The following is a 21,202-nucleotide window of genomic DNA, read 5'->3' as shown; positions in this document are numbered from 1 at the left end:
GAGTTCCATGATGTTTCTCTTCATAGAGTCTAGGGAGGTACATCTCAGATCATTTGCACCCACATGGACTATGACTGAGTCATACTGATACTTGTAGTCCAATGAATTGAGTGCATGCATGATGTAGCAGATCCTGGTCTCTGATAGGAAACTGACCATGACTTTCTCCTTACTCAGCCTGGGGAGAGGGGTATCAGTGTGTCTCACTATGGAGTCTCCAATGACCAGAATGTTGGATTTTGTGGTGGCTTGCCTTATGGGTTTAGAAGTAGAGGATCCATGAAATGTGGCTGTATGTCTGGATGTGAGTGTTGTTTTGAAATAGTGCATTCAGGGATGCTGAGAGTGTTTGTTATGTGTACTTCATCAAGGAGGCCTTTGGGGTTTAGGAAGGTTACATTTAAGTGCCTCAACAAATGTCGTCTGTGTATCTGCTTTGAGCAGTGTGTGACGGTGTAGTGTGTGTACTACTGACAGCTTGACAATAAGAGTGCTATTATGTGTGAGCTTTGCCTCCAGTGATGTTGTGTAAATACATCTCTGATGTACCTTATCAATTCGATTGGGAATTAGCTAGTTGTCAGTAAACATGAGGCAATTTGTACATTGTCTCAGGATGCCCATATTCACCAAGATGGTAACAGAGATAGTGGGAACGTTCATATCTATGGTAACATGCCCTTTTATATTGATCAGACAGTTGTGGTGAGAATATAAAGTATGTCAGGGGTATTTGGTTTGCAACTCTAGGGGGCAGTGTTTGTCACTGCAAACTAGCTGCCCTGGATGCAACTAGATATTGGTGAAATTTCAAGGGTGCTTTTACAAGAAAAATGCCAACTAATTGTGTCTGAATCTATACAGGGCACTGCCAAACACTTGAGAGAAAACTAATGTCAGGCCTGATGATTTATGGATGAAGTATTTAAGGAGATATTTTGAAGTTGGGTTAGACAGCAGCTAATCAAGCAGTACTTACTGAAATGAAAGAATTACCTTTGTCAAGAGTGATGGAAAGAGGGGTATTACCTGATTTGCTACTGCCTGGCTACTACTAGTGCTGGTATCACCACAGCTTCACAATGCTGGGATACAATGCTCCTTTGCTTCTTCTCTCACCAGCAGTAAAAAAGTAGCACCAATCCCAAATTGAGAAGCAGGCCACAGGCTTTTATCAACAGTCTTGTCCCAAATGATTCAGGGGCCTGTAGGCTTGTTGTAGACTTTTCCTGCTAGATGACTTGAATAGCAAACAGACCAGTCAGGAAAGTCCCACACAGACACTCACTGCCAACCAGAGACATTTCAGAATTCAATGCCCTCTGCTCCTTCTTTCACCAGGAGCAAAACATAAACAGAAATTCCAAGCTGGTACCTATGAAACAGTTATCAGGTCTTCTGATAATCATCAGTCTCCAGGAAATAATGCCCTTGTGCTCCTTCTCTCACCGGGAGCAAAACAGAATCATCAATCCCAAGATGACTACTGAGAGGCAGAATGTGTGCTCTCTAATAATTGGTGGTCTTGGCCTAGATGTTGCAGATTTTAAAGGTAAGATTAGAAAATGGGTTAATATCCATAAGAGTTGCAGTGTGCACTAAGCAGTTAAAGAGCAAGATAGATTGGAAGGGGGTGGGCACTTAGCATTTTGGCTCTGTGGAATACAGTGGGATGGCCAATAATTTTAAATATTTGAATAGAAGTAATTTCACAAAATGGTATTTTTTTTTCTTACTGCCAACCATCAGTGGAAGAAGATAAAGAAGGAAATATGTGGTCAAATTATCATAAGGGCTGTACAACTAGACAGTCAGTTGAGCTTAAAAGCAAAACAGTACTAGGGTAGGAGAGAGGGAAAATGTAATTTCTGTGTGACTCAAAATACATGCTGTGTCAGACAGTTTTCTCTCTCCTCTAAGTAGTTTTGGCAGACTTAACAATGGGTTTGGAAAAAAGTGAACAGACGTTTTGAAAAGGAACTGATTTATAGTTTCTAGCAGTGAATTTTGGTTTAAGGGGTCTCATCTGCTGTTTCTAAAATCTGTTTCAGTCTTCCAGCAGTAGCTGAGACTTGGGGACTGCCATTGTGTTTTACTGACTTTCTTTTCTTGAGTTATTTGGTAGTCCCAGAGGTTCATATCTTAGTAAGTGCTAATACTCCACTGGAAGGAGAAGATGGGGGTGCCGTACCTCTTAGCTGTACAGATTTCTCCCAAATGTCCAGATTTTTGTCTAGTATTTTTGATCTGTATCTTATAAAATTTGTGTTTGTTCAACAAAGCATTAAGTATCTGCACTTAAAAGTAGCATTTTGGTCGACTCTGGTTGAATAATACTGTTTTTTTGCTAATTTAATTGCTGAGGCTGCTCACTAAAGTGTGCTAGCCTGTGTAAATCGATTTTACTGTTTGCCTAACTGCATTTCTGTGTTCTTTCCTAAAAAAAACAAAAAAAAAATACTCCTTGTTTTCCCGCCTTTGCTCGACTAGTTAAGACCAGTATACAGGCTTTGCTGTATTCTGGGCTGTGTGTAGTTCCTGTGTTGGCCATTGCCTTACTTGGATAGAAGGAAGTTTCTGAGCTCACCAGTGGGAGTGGGGAGCCTTGAGCAGCCTATCTGTCCCTGGGGGAAGTGACCTCAGCACTTGAGCTGTAATTCATTGGTTGCCTTGGACCATTTCTAGCTCTTTTCAAGTTCCCTGTATAAAAATCCGCCTCAGGGCGTTTTTTTTTGGCTATATACCCAAGCAGAGCTCCACGTGGTCCTGCAGAGGGGTCCTGGCAACAGAGAAATGAAAGAAGCGACCACTTTCCTGATTTAAGTATTTTTTGGCTTTTTTTATCTGCATTGTCCTCTCTGGCTTTCATTTAATAAGATATAACTGTGTTTGTGTCTATCTGCTGAATTCTAAAGTATCTGCACTTAAAAGTAGCATTTTGGTCGACTCTGGTCGAATAATACTGTTTTTTGCTAATTTAATTGCTGAGGCTGCTCACTAAAGTGTGCTAGCCTGTGTAAATCGATTTTACTGTTTGCCTAACTGCATTTCTGTGTTCTTTCCTAAAAAAAAAAAACAAAAAAAAAATACTCCTTGTTTTCCCGCCTTTGCTCGACTAGTTAAGACCAGTATACAGGCTTTGCTGTATTCTGGGCTGTGTGTAGTTCCTGTGTTGGCCATTGCCTTACTTGGATAGAAGGAAGTTTCTGAGCTCACCAGTGGGAGTGGGGAGCCTTGAGCAGCCTATCTGTCCCTGGGGGAAGTGACCTCAGCACTTGAGCTGTAATTCATTGGTTGCCTTGGACCATTTCTAGCTCTTTTCAAGTTCCCTGTATAAAAATCTGCCTCAGGGCGTTTTTTTTGGCTATATACCCAAGCAGAGCTCCACGTGGTCCTGCAGAGGGGTCCTGGCAACAGAGAACTGAAAGAAGCGACCACTTTCCTGATTTAAGTATTTTTGGCTTTTTATCTGCATTGTCCTCTCTGGCTTTCATTTAATAAGATATAACTGTTTTTGTGTCTATCTGCTGAATTCTAAAGTATCTGCACTTAAAAGTAGCATTTTGGTCGACTCTGGTCGAATAATACTGTTTTTTTGCTAATTTAATTGCTGAGGCTGCTCACTAAAGTGTGCTAGCCTGTGTAAATCGTTTTTACTGTTTGCCTAACTGCAGTTCTGTGTTCTTTCCTAAAAAAAAAAACAAAAAAAAAAATACTCCTTGTTTTCCCGCCTTTGCTCGACTAGTTAAGACCAGTATACAGGCTTTGCTGTATTCTGGGCTGTGTGTAGTTCCTGTGTTGGCCATTGCCTTACTTGGATAGAAGGAAGTTTCTGAGCTCACCAGTGGGAGTGGGGAGCCTTGAGCAGCCTATCTGTCCCTGGGGGAAGTGACCTCAGCACTTGAGCTGTAATTCATTGGTTGCCTTGGACCATTTCTAGCTCTTTTCAAGTTCCTGTATAAAAATCCGCCTCAGGGCGTTTATGCTTTTTGCGCGGCGCTAAGCGCAGCAGCGGTTATACAGGTGTAAACTATTTTATACAGGTTTAAACTATTTCTGGCTTCGCCAAGTCTGCTCTTCAATTTTTCCCTTAGAAGCTCTACTCAGTCTATTTAGCTGTATATATTAGCACTTGTTTTCGGAACTTCTATCCTTAGCAAGCACTCATAATAAAACAAGCACTCTTACCCTAAAGTAAGCACTACAGGCATCCACTACCCCTGTGAATACCCACTTCCCTTAAAGGCACAACACTCCTTATAATATTCTAGTATGTCGAGTGGTAGACCACTAGCATCCTCTCTTGTTCAGCTGGTTAATCTGGGAATCTTAAGACAATGTTACAATTGTCTCATGTACACAGACAACCCTCTCCTCCTTCCTACTAACACATATACTTGTGAGAGATGCAACTATATAGCCAGACTGGAGGCTGAACTCTCTCAACTCAGGACTGGCAAGACCAGTCAGGAGGAGATGGTACCCACACCCAAAGCAAAACCAGTCACACATAAAACCACCACTAATGCAAACCAAACACATAAAAACACAAAGACATACTCGGAGGCTCTTATAACAAACTTACCAAAACAACAGAGGCCTCCAAAGCAGACACCCAGAAATACACCCCGACAAAACGCAACACCTACAACACATACCTCAAGCAACAGGTGTGTCGCACAATCACAGCCCCTAAGGCAAAATACTATGCCAGAGACATTAGTAATAGGTGACTCTATAGTCAGACACACCGATGTTCCACTTACCAGGCTGAATAAGGAGAGGGTAACGGTGAGCTGCCTATCGGGGGCTAGGATCCGCCACATTACACACGCACTCAGGTCACTCCAAAGCAAGTACAAGTATGATTCAGTCATTGTCCATGCGGGTGTGAATGACCTGAGACGCACCTCCCTGGACTACATGAAAAGAGACATTGAGGAGCTCTCCGATTATGTAGCCCAGACTGGTATGACCCTGACCCTGAGCAGCATCCTGCCTTCACCAAGAATGATGCCTCAGTACAAAGACAAAATGATCAGTTTTAACAATTGGCTTAATCACTGGTGTCATTCTAGGGGTATCCAATGTCTGTCAGCCTGGGATGATATGCTGGACAAGCCACGTTGCTTCGCAAGGGATGGCTTGCACCTGTCACCACTGGGCTTCCGGATACTGGCCAAGGCTCTTGCCAACCCCATAGTGCCTTTTTAGGCAATGCTCAAAGGACAAATCAACCTCCATAAAAACAAAAATGGAAAAAATTAAGGGTAATGCTGCTCAACGCCAGAAGTCTAAATCTCAAGATGCAGGCACTCGAAGCACTTCTCAGTATGGAGAACATCGATGTCTGTGCAGTAACCGAAACCTGGTTCAAGGCTCCTGAGAGCACTCCAGCGCTACCAGGCTATACCTCATATCATGCGTTTCGACCTCAAGTTCCAGGCCGAACCACAAAGGGAGGGGGAGTGTCCATTTTCATAAAGGACACCAACACCTCTCGATTGGTGGCTACCCATGAAGCATCAGAAACCATACAAGTTTTACTCACCATAGGCAAAACTGCCATACAACTGGTCGCATGTTATAGAACTCCCTCCCAATCCCAGGAATCCCATCAAGCATTCCTGAAAACACTGGAGGATATAAATGTCACACCAAACACAATCATATTGGGTGACTTCAACTACCCCAACATAGACTGGGCCCACTATTCTAGCCCTAACACCCTAGCCCAAAGATTCCTGGAATTCATAAACTCAAATGCTATGGAGCAACTGGTCACTTCTCCTACGAGGAGAGATAATATACTTGACCTGATTATCACAAACATGGGGTCCAAATGCTCCGCACCGGATATAAACTCCTCACTAGCAAGATCTGATCATAAACTGATCATGTTGGATGTACATATCCCATCCCCACCCCCAGAACAAAAGACTACAGTGAAAAACTTTGCAAAAGCTGACTTTGTGCTCCTCAAGTCAGAAATTATATCCTTTAAGCCTACTGGGTTAATGGAAACCACATCCCAAAATGCTGAATCCTTCACAAAAGCCTTCTACGGACATCTCCAAGAATGCATGGATCAAGCAATCCCAACTAAAACCAAGACCCTCTCCACCAAGGGAAAACGCCCGGTTTGGTGGACCCCGGCTATAAACAAACTGTACAACAAAAGACGGAAGCTACTGCACGACAAAGCCAAACCCCACCAGGGGAAGGCTTCCCTCAGCAGCACAAGTAAAAACCTATGTTCTCTCATAAAAACATCTAAAGCAAACTTTGAGAAAAGATTGCCAAGGATACCAAAGACAATCACAAGGCCTTCTTGAATTATGTCAGAAGCTTGGGAGGAAATGCTCAGATATGCCCTGAGCTAGTACACAATGACAAAAAATTCACTGACCCTACTGCCATTGCCAACATTCTGGCAGATAGGTTCAGTGCAAATTTCTCCCCTCCCTCACCCCCTAAAGATGAAGTAATTATCCCTGCTGAATGTAACCTACCTGTCATCACAGACACACAGGTGAAATCAGCACTCAACAAGGCAAAAAACACAGCATCTATGGGACCCGATGGTATTCCCGGTTGCGTGTTACGTGAACTTCAAGATGAACTAAACCCACCCCTAAGAACTCTATTCAATCTTAGCCTCACTACAGGATATGTACCTGAACATTGGCGCACAGCAACAGTGGTCCCACTCCACAAAGGGGGAAATTCTACTGACCCTGGTAACTACCGCCCCATAAGTTTGACCAGCCTGGTCTGTAAGGCTATGGAAAGAATCATCATGGAACTCATAAATGGCGACATTGGGGATCTGCAGACCCTTGATCCCACACAGTTCGGATTTGTAAAAGGCAGATCCTGCCTCTTAAACCTGGTTGACTTCTTCGAGACAGTCACTAGTGCCATCGATGAGGGCAAGGCTGTCCACACTGCCTACTTGGACTTGGCTAAGGCCTTTGACATGATACCACACTCTGGCATCATTGACAAGCTCAGCAGCCTAAATGTAAATCCATATGTCACAAGATGGGTAGCAAACTGGCTAAAAAACAGAACCCATAAGGTTAAAATTGCTGGAGCCATGCCAGACTCAAAACCAGTCACAAGTGGTGTCCCACAGGGCTCAGTCTTGGGTCCACTCCTATTCGGCATTTACTTCTCAGATGTGAAAGCAAATATGGAAGGATTATGGCTGACAAAGTTTGCAGATGACTGCAAACTGGGTGCCATAGTTGATTCACCCGCTGACACACACATCCTACAGAAAGGTCTCACTGAAACGGACAACTGGTGCCGGAATCATGGCCTCAAACTTAACGCCAAAAAATGTATAGTCATCCCCTTTGGGGAAAAACAAAGTACCCACAAATTATCACGTAGACAATAATCCACTGAATACGGAAGAAGTAATCAGAGACCTAGGGACTCAAGTCGACAGTGACCTCTCCTTTGACAACCATGTTGCCAAAGTGGTCAGAAAGACATTCTACCTTGCCCATCTCATCATGAAGGGATTCTCATCCAGATCAAAGGAGGTCATTGTACCTCTATATTCCTCCCTTGTCAGGCCCATGATTGAATATAATGCTCCATTTGGGATGTATCTCACCCGGCACATGCAGCAACTGGAGAGACCCCAGAAGTACCTCACCAAGAGGATCATAGGTCTCAAACATGTGCCTTATCCAGCTAGATTAAAGAAACTCCAGCTCTATTCAGTAGCATACCGCCTGCTCAGAGGTGATTTGTGCCTAACATACAGGGCCATGTCCAACCAGGAATTGATGGACATGCTCCATCTCAAAAAATCCAAATCCACCAGAACCACACGAGCTAAAGATTTCAACCTCTGCACAAATTTGAATAGGACATGCTGGAGGGATAGATTCATAACACAGAGGTTACCCATACTCTGGAACAAAATCCCTGTTCATGTGAGACAGAGCCCTTCATTGGCACTGTTCAAGAAAAATCTCGATGCGTGGATGGGAGATCGCAAGTTTACCCTGGGAATCACCTCAGTGTCACTACTAGACAGAGGTATAGTTTACTAAATAATGGGGTCCCACATGTGTCACTACTAGAGAGGCGCAACTATATAGTATGGGGTGGTGTAAAGCCACATCACTGTTGGCTAGGCTTATAAATACCCCCGGGCAGATAGCCTAGTACACTACTATGAAACTATGAAACTAAGATTGAAGTCACTAAATAATGACACACATTTCAGTTTCAGACTTCATATCCTTCAAAAAATGCATGCTAACACAAATCCTGTTGTTCTAGCAACTTTCTACATTCATAAGAGCAATATTTCAAATCTGTCCCTGTTTTTGGACCTTTGTCTCCCCATTATTTTTGGTCTTGCCCAGATTTTTTTGTGTTAAGTGTTTGAGAGGTATGGAGGCCATCCATTATTTGATGACCACTATTTACCAGACTTTATTAAGAGGCATTCTGTTTATTAATCAGAGAAAGCAGGGTTATGTCATACAACTTTTTTGTTTAGATATCAATGCTAATTTTTAATGATGACACAAATATAATGAGGTGCATGGATAGTTACTAGGTTATTTTTATGCAGCTTGTATTTTTATTCTAACTTTTTTGCTGTTGCATGAGGTTAAGCTGTTTAGGAAGGGACAGGTTATTTCCATTCAGGCTTGATTGAATTCTCAGTGTGTTTCTGTGGTGTCTGGAAATATATATATATATATATATATATATATATATATATATTTGTTTGTTTCCTTTTTTGGTGGGCGGTGTGGACAGAATCTGCTATTTTACTTTTTTTAGATTCTGGAACAGTTTTAAGAGATTGGCTCTAAAGTATAGTAACAACAGATTTATCTACAGTCTCAGAATGGTTTAGTGACTACAGAATAAAAGTGCTAAAATAGTTTTGTTTTAAAGTACTTACATTTTTATAACTGCTTCTGTACATATTCTCAACCCAGTGTCACTGCCACAGACTATCTAAAAGCCTTAGCCATTCATTTTCTACCCTTGTTCTACTCTGCCTTCATATGTAGGCATCAGAGATGTTCTAAAATACATTAGTGTTTCCTCCATCTGTAGCATGTGCCTGAGTACCTGTTACCTGTGGTAACTGATTTTACCTGATAGTTACAACACTGCCCTCTTCGACCTAGCCACCCATTTGTCTGTCTTTGTAGCTATTCAGAGTTTGCCTGTATAATGAGCAGCGAGGTGCCATGCACTTTCACCCAAATTATTTCAACCTTAAAGCTCCCCTTAACTCTGCCCTACACCCCCTCTGATCATGTCCTAATCCTTTCTGATCTGCATCTTTTGGCCAGCTTTTGCATTTTAAGCGTACGTGATCCCCACAGCTATTAAACATCTCAAAGTCCTTAAGACTGTATATATAACTTGACAAGCAATTTTTGATTTCTGGGCAAAATCATTTGCACACAGTTTAAACCAAGCAGCTGTCTGCCTCTGGAATTCCCATTGAATTATCTTTTCTTCCTTATAGGTAACTAGTGCTTCCATCCCTATTGGAAACAGCACTGGTGAGAGCCGACCCCCCCCCCCCAAACTCATTCCATTTTCTAAATTGACTATCTTGATTTTCTTTATATAACAGTTATTCTAAAGCATATTCACTGATGGAGTCTTATATGGGGCCTTAATAAATCACATTTCTTCTCATGGGTGACTTCCTTAAAAACTCCAAGTAAAATTCCATTTTATTGAATACTTGCTTTTCAGTATCAGATAATCTAATCATTCCTCTGCTATCCTCAATTCTCCTTATATCTGAACAATTCCCACCAGTGATTCAGATAAGAGACATTTTATGTGAGATTTATACAACAGATATTGATTAACCCCTGTCCTTCTGTTTGTAATAAAATTATTTGACATTTTATAATCCACATTCACTCATGAAACTAATATTTTACTTCCCTATCTCTTTTCTTCCTTGCTCCTTTTAGCTAGTAAGACCACCTTTGCTTTGTTCATTGACTCCTGTATTCCTGTACCCTTATTTATGGCATTACTTATCTTCACTAGGTGCCCAAAAATCCCTCACTGCTGCTTGATAAAATTCCTCTAGCATTCTAACCACCTCACTGCTTCTATCTGTTTCATCTGCGTTACTTTCTATTTTATGACTATAGACTTATTCAGATATTGGCTTTTCTCTTCCAAAACTGTATTGATTCATCCTACAAGTTTTTTTTTTTTTTTTTTGTACTCTTGCAGCCTGGGACTTTTTATACAAATCTCTGTAAATATCAACCACCTTCTCCTTTTCCTTGAGAATTACTTGCCCAAACATCGTTTTCAAACTGCTTATGCAGATATCTTCCTACCACCGTATTTATCAGACTTGTTTCCACCTCATCAAACAAACTCCTCCATCTCTTTTTTTCCTTTGCTATATTCCATAACTAAGTACCAGCTCTCCAAACATCCCCTTGTGCTTTTTTTCTGTCTTTCCACTTTTTTTCTGTTACATTTGCAGTTCCTTCAGCAGATCACCAGTTGTCCACTCTTTCAGTAACTGTATCTACATTCCTTTCCATAGCAACTTTATTATGTGCCATTACTGGAAGCCCAGAACCTTCATGGTCAAATTATTTTCTCTTAACTGTTCTTAAATGTGTTCTCTCAGGGTCCACTATGATGCAACAGATCTACATTGTTCATGCTAAACTGCATGATACTATTCAAATCAAAAGTGGCACATAAAAAAAATGAACTAACCATATCTAATGTAAAACAAGTACGTCCCAAACTGTGTCATTTGCATTTACAATATTTGTACTACATCCAAGATTGTATATATGTGGAGAGAGAGCAAACTGCATAATAAAGTGCATTTATTTATTTATTTTTTTTTTGGCTGAGTGCATTCTTTGAGTCAGTACAATCAAATCAATACAGATACCACAAACACAAATGCAGTGGTAATGAGACCAAACACAACGTAAATGGTTCAAACGCATGTGAGTAATTATGCTACATGCAATTAAACAGAAGCTGCTCTTTTAGCCATTCTGAGTTTTCTCCTCTCAGTGGTTCAACTCTGGTTCTCCTCCTTCATTTTGCAGATATGTATTGCAGCTAAACTTCCAAAATCCAGTATGGGAAAGACTCAACCCTGTTCAATGCAGCTTCCCGTTACTGTACAGTACAGTTTCCCCCTCCAGAAATGGACAGCTATTCCCACCTTTATCTGAATTCAAATAAAACTATTATGGTATTCTTAGTGATAATAATTTCATCAACCAGAATTTTTTTTGTTGTTGTTGTTGTGTCTTTCGGCTTTTCCCGGTTAGGGGTCGCCGCAGCGGAACTCCGGTCTGCTAATGATTGGCAGTAGATTTTTACATGCCGAGTTGCCAGCCCTGACGCACAACCTTCAATGAAGGTACGATCAACCAGAATCATAACTCACAAACTTGTTTCATTTAGCTCTGTAAAGCCAGGGTAATAAACTAAAATTTGATTTTCTTGTTAAACCGTTGTCTGTCATACCAGAAGGAGAGTGTGCTCATGCTATAGAATGAATAATTACGTGACTAATAATGCTTATCTGACCTAACATTACTGTAGCAGGATGAAGTCTACACACCTATTAATTGACTGGAAAAACTACAGCAATATGTGCCATAAGAATCCAAGCCAGCCTAGTGTGTAACACATCCAGTTTTAGAAATGCTACGTACTGATAAATCTTTTGCAAGCTGATGAATTTATCAAAAGTATACTTTACAGTTCTGTACTGTACTTTAACCAATTTGAGCACAGTTACTAATAAAATAACTTATATATATAACAAAATACATGTACTAAAAGTTACGGCTTACAGCTTTTTACTGTTCAAGGTTTGCTTTTTGATACAGATATAGATGATGATTTTCCATTTACCTCAGAACTATGTTCCTACAAAATACCCAGCTACCAATATTTAGTTTTACAGTTTTTTTATATAGTTTTGTCACGCCATCTGAATAAAGTCAATACTTTGGTATTTGCCTGATGTCATGCAGTCTGCTGATAAACTGATTTCTGTTCTATTTCAAGGTGAATTATGTGACAATCTTCAAGACTTAGGGAGGTGTTTCTATCTCTGGTCCTCCTGTCGCCTGTGTTAGTAATCACTTCAGGAATTAGGGAGTCATCCTTATCTGCAGTTCCTTGCAGCTGTGCTAGTCAGGAACAGTTTTAATCACATAGTATGGATGCCAAAACATGGATTGTAACTACTGTATTTTTCTACTTATTTTCAGAAAATACATTTTTAACCCATTAATATAGTCTAACAGTTCTCCCTTTTGTTTTAAAAACACACACAACAGTTTACATTGGTATGTATTCTTTGGTTTGATTCTAATTTTCATTGTGATTTACAGAAAACATGTTAGGAAATAAAACCTTTAGCTTTTTATTGATCCATATGTTAAAACATAATTCCAAATAGTACAATGATAATGAACATTACTACCAAAACTGGGTGCATAATCCAATTTACAACTTTTTTTTTCCTGGATCAGACTATCCTGTAAAAATGTCCCACCAGTTATGGGCTGTGTCTGCTTCAGTTTTTTGGCTAACTTAATCAAATTTTTTTTTTACAATTACAGAATTTAATTCATGACTTAGAATTATTTTATTAACTATTTGTAACTGTTGAATTAACTGTTTACTTTCATTTATGACTTTATATAATGATTCCAGAGAAAATCATACATTAATTATTGACAATGCTTGCAGATTCCATTGAAAAAACACTGCCACTTTGCTTTCTGGAGTGAACATATATATGTGTTTTGTTATATCATACCATGTCAGATGGCTTATATTATTAAAACAACCTACTAAAGGACATTGTTTAGTAGATTTTTAAACTTTGATTTGTTACAGTACACACAAACTGTGGAGCTATTTCAGTAACCATCTCAAACCTAGAAGGTAAAATTGTCCATTTACATAAATTTACATAATGGTGTAAAAAAACATGGTTCATACACTGATGAGTGTTGACCACACACCAGTAAATTAGCTGTATCAAAGCAATGTTCAATTTTGTGAATTTTAATTTGTAACAATATAATTTCCTTCTAACTGGGGTAACCAAAACTGGTACAGATAGAATGGTGGTCCAAAAAACAGTGGTAAAACTACAACTTGACACATTACTTTTGAACTTATATTATAATGTGTGATTTTTCCTGTACATTATGTATTTGTGCAGACTTTTTGCTGCCCATGCATTTCAATCCAGTTGGTACTTGGGATCCATTTTTTTAACATTGTTCTCCACACATATTCATTATTTGACATTAGCTTCTTTTGTACGGATTTTTTTCTGCATTTGTACATACAAAGACTGCAAAGTACATTTAGTCCAGTTTATAAACTTAGTGACATTAACATCAAAATCTAATCTATTAAAGATTTATTAAAATGTTGAAAAAATTATTTTTGAAAATTAACATGCTCCTTTTGTGATGCATATATTGTGGGCAACCATTGTGCTTGCAAATGTACAATTTGTAAAATATGTTGACCTGTTAGTTTTAGTCTATTCACTAAAATTTCAATATCAGACAAATTTAAGATACTTAAATCTGTTTCCATCCCCCATAATGGAGTATTGTACCATGCTGTTCATTTCCTATAGCCAGTATTGTCATGTGGGAATGAGATATTAAAATGTATTACTGTTTTCTGGTATTAATGTCCCACTACTGTACATGTTGATGGTACCTTGATTACTTGATCAGACTTGGCTGTGGAATTATTATTAAAAGTTTTGATAATAAAAAGGCAAGATTGTCTTTCAGTAATTACTGATTCATTGATACAGACTAATATATATTTCCCTCCTGTAGCTCTATTTCAGACCTTTCTGCAGTACTGTTTAGACAGCCAATGTAAAATTGAAAGAGTATCCTATCTCCTTGCAGTATGTAGCATTTTATTGCAGTATCATTTTGTAAGGATACATTTGCTTTATGTTGTGGAGTTAGACATATACTTGTCCTCTGGCTGTCTTCCAGACTGTGATACTCTGCTCAAAGGAAAGGTTTTCAATGTGACATTTTTGTCCCCCAGGACAAAAAAAAGTTACCTTTAGTTCTATTTGTAGTATCATGTACCCACCACAACCTTACATTAGTAATATTACTTCTGTATGCCTTTTCTGCCAGGGTCTCTGCTCTCCCTGGTGCTATTAAACAATTACAAAAAACTATAAAAAATAGATGTTCCTCTAGCTAGCACATGCTTAAATGCAGATATATTAACATTATTTACATTTGCTGTTGTCTGCCTTTTGCTCTTTTATATTCCAAACAGGTGCACTTTAGACAGCTTCATTTTTATTTTCTGAAAAGAAAACATATGCATGTCACTTCTGTGACTTCATTTCTTTACTGCTTTTAACTACTCTCATTTCATTTCTATGCACTAGAACTGTTCTGTTTTTCTTTTTACCTTTTATTTTCTACACCAGTGGATTTATTTGCCAATTGCTATCCCAGTGCCCTTCCATCTGGAACATTTTATTGATACCTTTGTTCCACAGAGAAGGCTTTCTTCTGGTGGTAATATTGGGACCTTTCTCCATAGATGGAAAGCTTGCTCTATTGCACTGTAATCACATATTTCTGTAAGTTGTTTTAACCATTCCTGATGCTTACTGATTAATAACATAGGGTTACCATCTGGTGTATCAGGATCAAAAGGTAACTGTAATGGTATTTTTCTCCCTGTCATGATTTCATAAGGAGATATTCCTGTTTTACTGTTAGGTGTTGCCCTTATACCCATAAGAATGCCTGGTAAATGTTATATCCATGATTTTCCCTTTGCAAGACATGCTTTTTCTGAGGTGCCCTTTGAGTGTACAGTTCATCCACTCTACAGTTTCATTTGACTGTGAATGATAAGGTACATGAAATATTTGTTGAAGTCCTAAGATATTACACATTTGCTTTATTATATCACTAACAATCTGTGGACCATTGTCCAACTCAATAATTCTTGGCCACTCCCAATGAAAGAAAATATGTTTCCATAAGGCTTCTGCCATTGCCTTTTCTGTCATACTTTTGGTGGGAATTGCCTCTACCCATTTTGAGAAAACATCCACTACTACTAGTAGGTATCTGTAATCTCCCTTTGTTTTGGCAAAGAACCTGCATAATCTATTTGAACTGCATACCATGGGCCATCTGCTGGTTGTAAATGTAAATGAGGTTTTTCACTTTTAGCATTTACCTGCAAGCAGATTAGACATTCTTCTACAGTTAGCTCACTGACCTTGGATTTCAATACTTTTTTTACAACTGCCCATAGCTTATTAGCTCCTAGATGTCCTAATATTTGGTGATTTAACTTGACTAACTGACATGCTATCTGAAATAGCACATAAGGCAACTGTAATCCTTCTGTAGTGGAATACACATAGTACTCTTTCGGTGGTATTTCTGCAATTATGCACTGGTCTGTTCCTTCTTTTAAACCTTGCTTCTTTTGAATATTTATGAAGTCTTTCTCAATTCACTGTTTATCTAGCTCTTTTAAAGCACTGACCTCTTTATTGCTATATGCTATATGCTTTTCAACATTTTTACCAATCAGTTATCTAGCTCTACACTGCACTCATCCCTAATGCAATATGCTGACAACTCCACAGTCATCACCATTGCAGACACACTTCCCAAACTCCATACTAAAACTCAAGAATCCTTCTTGTCTGTCGGGACCTGACTCAATCAAAACCATCTAATCCTAAATCCAAAAAGAAAAAAAAAATCTCCTACTCTTTCTACCAAAAACAATGACCCACCTGAAACCAAACTTCTCCATCACCTCCCACAACAACACACCTATCATGGTGGATAATCACACTAAACTACTTGGGGTCATCATTGATGACCAACTAAAATTCGACCTGCATGTACTAAACAACATCAAGATAACCCACCAAAAACTAGGCCTTCTTTACAGAAACAAAAACTTTCTCTCCTCTCAAGCAAAAATTGCTCCATCACATGCCTACCTTCTTCCAACCCTTCTCTATGACTCTCAGATTCTCACCAACCTGCAAACCTCTCTTATAACCAAACTTGAATCCACTTTTAACAAGGTAGCAATATTTGCCACTTAACTTCCTTGCTACACTCACCACTGTCTTGCTCTACAAAAACTGAAATGGTTAGAGTTCCCTCGCAACCTTACTCTCTCCCAACTCCAAATAATCCATTCCATCCTATACCAGCCCACCTTCTGTCCTGCCATATTGCCCATCATCTCATCCTATACCCCAGCTAGAACACTCCAGAGCTCTGACCAACACCTTCTGACCATAACCAAACCCAAACTCAACATAGGAAAAAAAATGTATAGCTATTACCCTGCCAAAAACTGGAACAAACTCCCACTGGACATCCAAAACACTACATCCAAACGTCTATTCAAAAAGACTGTGAGAAATCACCTTAGATTAAATAAACTTTGCCTCTGTTAACAGCCCCCTGACTAACCCATCTCTCCAGACCAATCACTCACTTCTTTTCCTCCTACTAGTACCTAACACTACCTACTTCCAAACTCAGCCTCCCTTCTTCCCTACAAAACCCTTCCCTATTCTTACCACTAAACTACTTTTACTATTACAATCTGCTCACCAGTACAATGTTCAACAACTACTGCTGCACTTTTATCACTCCTTCACTGCTACCCAGAAATGTCCTTACTAACTTGCCTTCTCTTTACTGTAAATACTATTTTTCCTGGTCTACCCACCTCAATATACATAGGTAGCCAACATTGTATATAATCTTTAATCAGTTTTATTATTGTATACTAGCTTTACATTGTTATGTATTTTTTGTGTACTTGCATATTTTTTTTGGAGCTTGTATATGTTTTGTAACTATGGAGCTTTTCTCCCCAGGTATCCCCTGAAAAAGGGCCTCGTCACAGATGGACCAACTCGGTCAACAAATGTCAAATAAATAAAAAAAATAAATAAAATATACATATCCTGGAAGCTCTGTTCCCTTTTGTGCTGCTTGTTTTGCCAATGTGTCAGCTAATGCATTTAACTTGAAAGTTTCACTTGTTGGTTTTTGATGGGCTTTTACCTTTAAAATTCTGTATTGTCCCTGCTGGCTTGACATTGTTATTAATTGATGTATGTCTTTTAATACTTCATCATGTCCTAATGGTTTGCCTGCACTGTCTACAAGTCCTCATCTTACCCAGGTGGCCATATGTATTCTTAAAGAATTTACTATATAAGCACTGTCTGAGATTGTAATATCTGAGTACACACAGTACTGCCTCTAATTCAGCTCTCTGAGCTGAGATACCCTGGTAACTTGATTAGTTCTGGAGAACCCAGCTTTGGATTCTCTGGGATTACGGCAAGTCCTGTCCAATAGTTACCTTTGTCCCAAAACTGTGCACCATCCACAAAGACTAATGGCTTAAAATGAACTAAGTCAAATGCCAGAAATTGTACATAGGTGAAATGATTTTGTCTAGGCAGCTATGCTGTTTTCCTTCATATCCCATATGATCTGACAACTAATATTTGTCCCCTGTCTGTATGGTGACAGTTTATATTCCAAAAAGTACCATCCGTTTTGCAAATACTGCTTGAATAATACTATCTGTGATTTTATTAATTTCAAAGTTTTCTACTAAAGCTTTTACTGCTTGATGAGTTGTTTGTACTATAATAGTGGAAAATACAGTCAGATTCTCAGTTTGCTTAATGCCCCAGTAAATGACTAACAGTTGATGAATGCATGGAGGATAGGCCATTTCTACTGGTGTCAGTTTTCTTCTGCAGAAGATGACTGGAAGTAATGTTTTTTCCATTCTACTGTTGCCACCATGTGGCCATTCCTGTAATAATATTACAGATAATGTCTTTTTTCCTGCTGCTGCTTGTAATACAAATGGTAACTTTGGTGTAGGTCCTATTAGTTCTGTAGCCTGTGATAACTTTAACTTCATTTGCAAAAATGTTTCATCTTCATGAGGTACCCACTTTAAAAGAATGGAGTTATTTTGCTCCTGTAACATCTTGTATAGAGGAGCAGCCATCGCTGAATAGTCCTTTATAAATTCCCTATTATAGTTCATGATTCCCATGAATTTGTGTAAATCTGCTACTGTCAATGGCTTTTCCATTTGTAAAATACCTTGCACTCGCATTGGGCAAGGAGACATTCCTGATGAGTTAATGATAGTACCTAAAAATTTAACTTCCTGTGTCATGAACTGAATTTTTTCACTTTTAACATTAAACCCTGCCTGCTGCACAGTATGGAAAACTTTTTTAAGAAGCAATACATGCTTCTTCACTGTTTCATACTAAATTAATATATCATCAATGTAATGTAGTACTGGCACTGAATCATCTTTTTCAAAATTTTACAGAAAGGACCCTACCATCTGATGAAAAATAACTGGACTATTTTGAAATCCCTGAGGTGACCTTGTCATGATATATTGCTGATTTTTAAATGTAAAGACAAATCATGGGCAGTCTCTCTTTCTGAGTGGTACAGTGAAAAGAATGTTTGCTAAATCTATTACAGTAAACCACTTACTTTGTGGTTTAATACATGCAGCCAGTTCTTGAACTCCCAGAATTAGGTGTGTTCTATGAGTTGTGCACTGATTAACCTTTCCTAAATCAATGACAAGACGGTAACCACAATTTTTCTTCTTAACTCGCCAGATTGGTAAATTTGTGGGACTGTTGCCTTTTTGTATGATTCCTTCCTTTTCCCATTCCGCAATACATTTTTCCATATGTTCCTCTGCCTCCCTAAGAATGGGATACTGCTTTTGAAATGGTGGTATGCAGTCTTGATCACTACCCACCCCTACTGGCATTTCTAATTTGCCACAATCACTAGGTACCTTGGACCACAGGTTTGGAAATTGCTGTTGTAAATGCTGCTACACATCCTCGCTGTCTGTATTTACATGTCCTCTAGGCTTTCTCAAGTTTTTCAGGTAGAGAGATTGCACTACATTTTCAATAAAACATTTTGCCATAGTGACCCCTCTACCCAGATGTCAATTAGTGGTCATCCATCTTGACCCGTCTTAAAGGTAGTCAGGACAGATACCAGAGTGGAGGGCACACCCCTGTTGTAAGGGAATCCACTTATCCTCATCCTTATTGTCAAATACAACATGGCACACTGCTTGTTTTTGTTTGTCATATTCCTCTGTGTCTGAGTGATCCACATATTTAGAATTTTCAATTTCTTTCCATAACTGTTGTCTAGCTATTTCTTCTGCCTACTCTTCCAAATATTTTGGATTTACAGGTGAAGCTGCTTGAAAGTCTATGGGGCATACTTCCCATTCCCCTGTGTATTGATGAATCATATGGCTGTCTTTACCAATACTGTAAGGTGTCTGTAAATTGACTTGTTTCTCTGACATGTCTTATGAATCTTTTGGCTCTGTTTTTGCAAACATACCCTGTTGTTCCTTCTTCTTGAGCCAGACTTTGTAATGGTCACAGTTTTGCTTAACGTACCCTATTTTTACAGAAAAAAGCATATTGGCAATTTTTGCTCATAACCTGCTTTGAAACCTAGAGCCAGGGGTGCTGACACAGCTCTCTCTGATGAGGGTTGATCACACCATCATCCTCTACCTCGATCTCTTACCTCACTTATTACCTCAAATGGCTAGCTACTTTTCTGTAAGGCAAAAATATGACGCAAGTATAATGTCCCATTATCAGCCATAGTCCGTCCCCTCATTAGTCTTTGTACTAAGTCAGTGAGGGTAAATGAAGTTTCCTTATAAATGCATTTAATATCCCCTGGGACCCCTTTTACCTGCTCTAAAAAGCAATGTATTAATTGTTTTTGTATTTCCCTTTGTTGCATGTCCCTTTCTGAATTTTGATAGATTATCTGGAATGCTAGTTTAAAATGGTCTGCTTGCTCCATTAATTTATTTAAGATGGTGATTTTAAAATTATCTAACAACTTAGCTGTGAGAGGCTGGCCCTGTGTGTATGTAATGAGAACAGCGATCATGTGCCCTACTTTACTGACTAATTTATAAGCATTCTGATTTAACTGGATGAAAGTTTTAAAATGTTTGGGAATAAAAATCCAACATCTGAGTAAGGCACCTGCCCATACTTTGGATCCTGCTGTGTATGCTACCCATTCTTCAAATGTAAACATGTTGTAAAATATGCATTTTTATCATTCTACTTTGGCATGCTCTGTAGCAACCTTGACTATGTGTACAGATCTGCTGGAGTTCCCTGCTCTATGACTTGTACTAGCTTTGTCTTTTGTAGCTCATCCTTGAGCTGGGCTATTAAAGTTGTGTGCTGTAAAGTAGTCTCTGTCAGCTCAGCTAACTCATCTTTTTTATCCTGTAATTGTTGCTCATAGGTTCACAGGTGTTTACTAGGCTAATAACCACAAGTGCCATTTTAAGCCTAGCCATCCATCTCAAATCTCTGACAAGTTCTGATACGCTCAATAAGTGTAAGTATGGGCCTGGGAGATGAACCATTTACAGGTTACCTGTGTCCATTAGAGACATAGGTGCCAAACCAGGATCAGTAATTTATTTCTATAATTATTTATAGCTTTTCTGATATTCACTAACCAGATTTTCCTTATCTTGCAACTGCTGCTTAAGAGTTTCAATTTCTTCCTGTAATTCTTCAGGGGCTTTCTGATACATTTCAGTGGTCTGCTCTGCTGACTGCAGAGCCTCTATGCACTTTTGGAGAAGTGTTTGTATATCTTTTCTTAGTTTTTTGAACTCATTTTGTCTGTCTTTTAAGAGTTTATTAAACTTCTCTGTCAATTTATTATGGACCTCATACCTGTCCTTATCTGTTTTTTTTTTTTTTTTTTTTTTTTTTGCTGTATACTGGCTTCATTCCACTTTTGTGCATGGTCTCTAAAATGTGTAACAAGATCTACAAGGGATTCTGTTAGTAATTGATTTGACTGCTGTTGCAACTCTGAATTAACATTTCACATGTAGTAATAGGACATGACTGTTTAACATCTGGATATATTGTAAGTGCATCACCCTAATCTGGTTCTTTACAATCAGAACATTTTTCCCTACAGTTTAACTTTTTGAAAATGGTCTGAACTGTACTTTTATGACATTGCAC

The sequence above is a fragment of the Protopterus annectens genome, chromosome 9.part0, assembly GCF_019279795.1.
Source record: "Protopterus annectens isolate FY-2018-M chromosome 9.part0, PAN1.0, whole genome shotgun sequence".
NCBI lineage: Eukaryota > Metazoa > Chordata > Ceratodontiformes > Protopteridae > Protopterus > Protopterus annectens.
Note: the sequence above shows the minus strand (reverse complement) of the source record.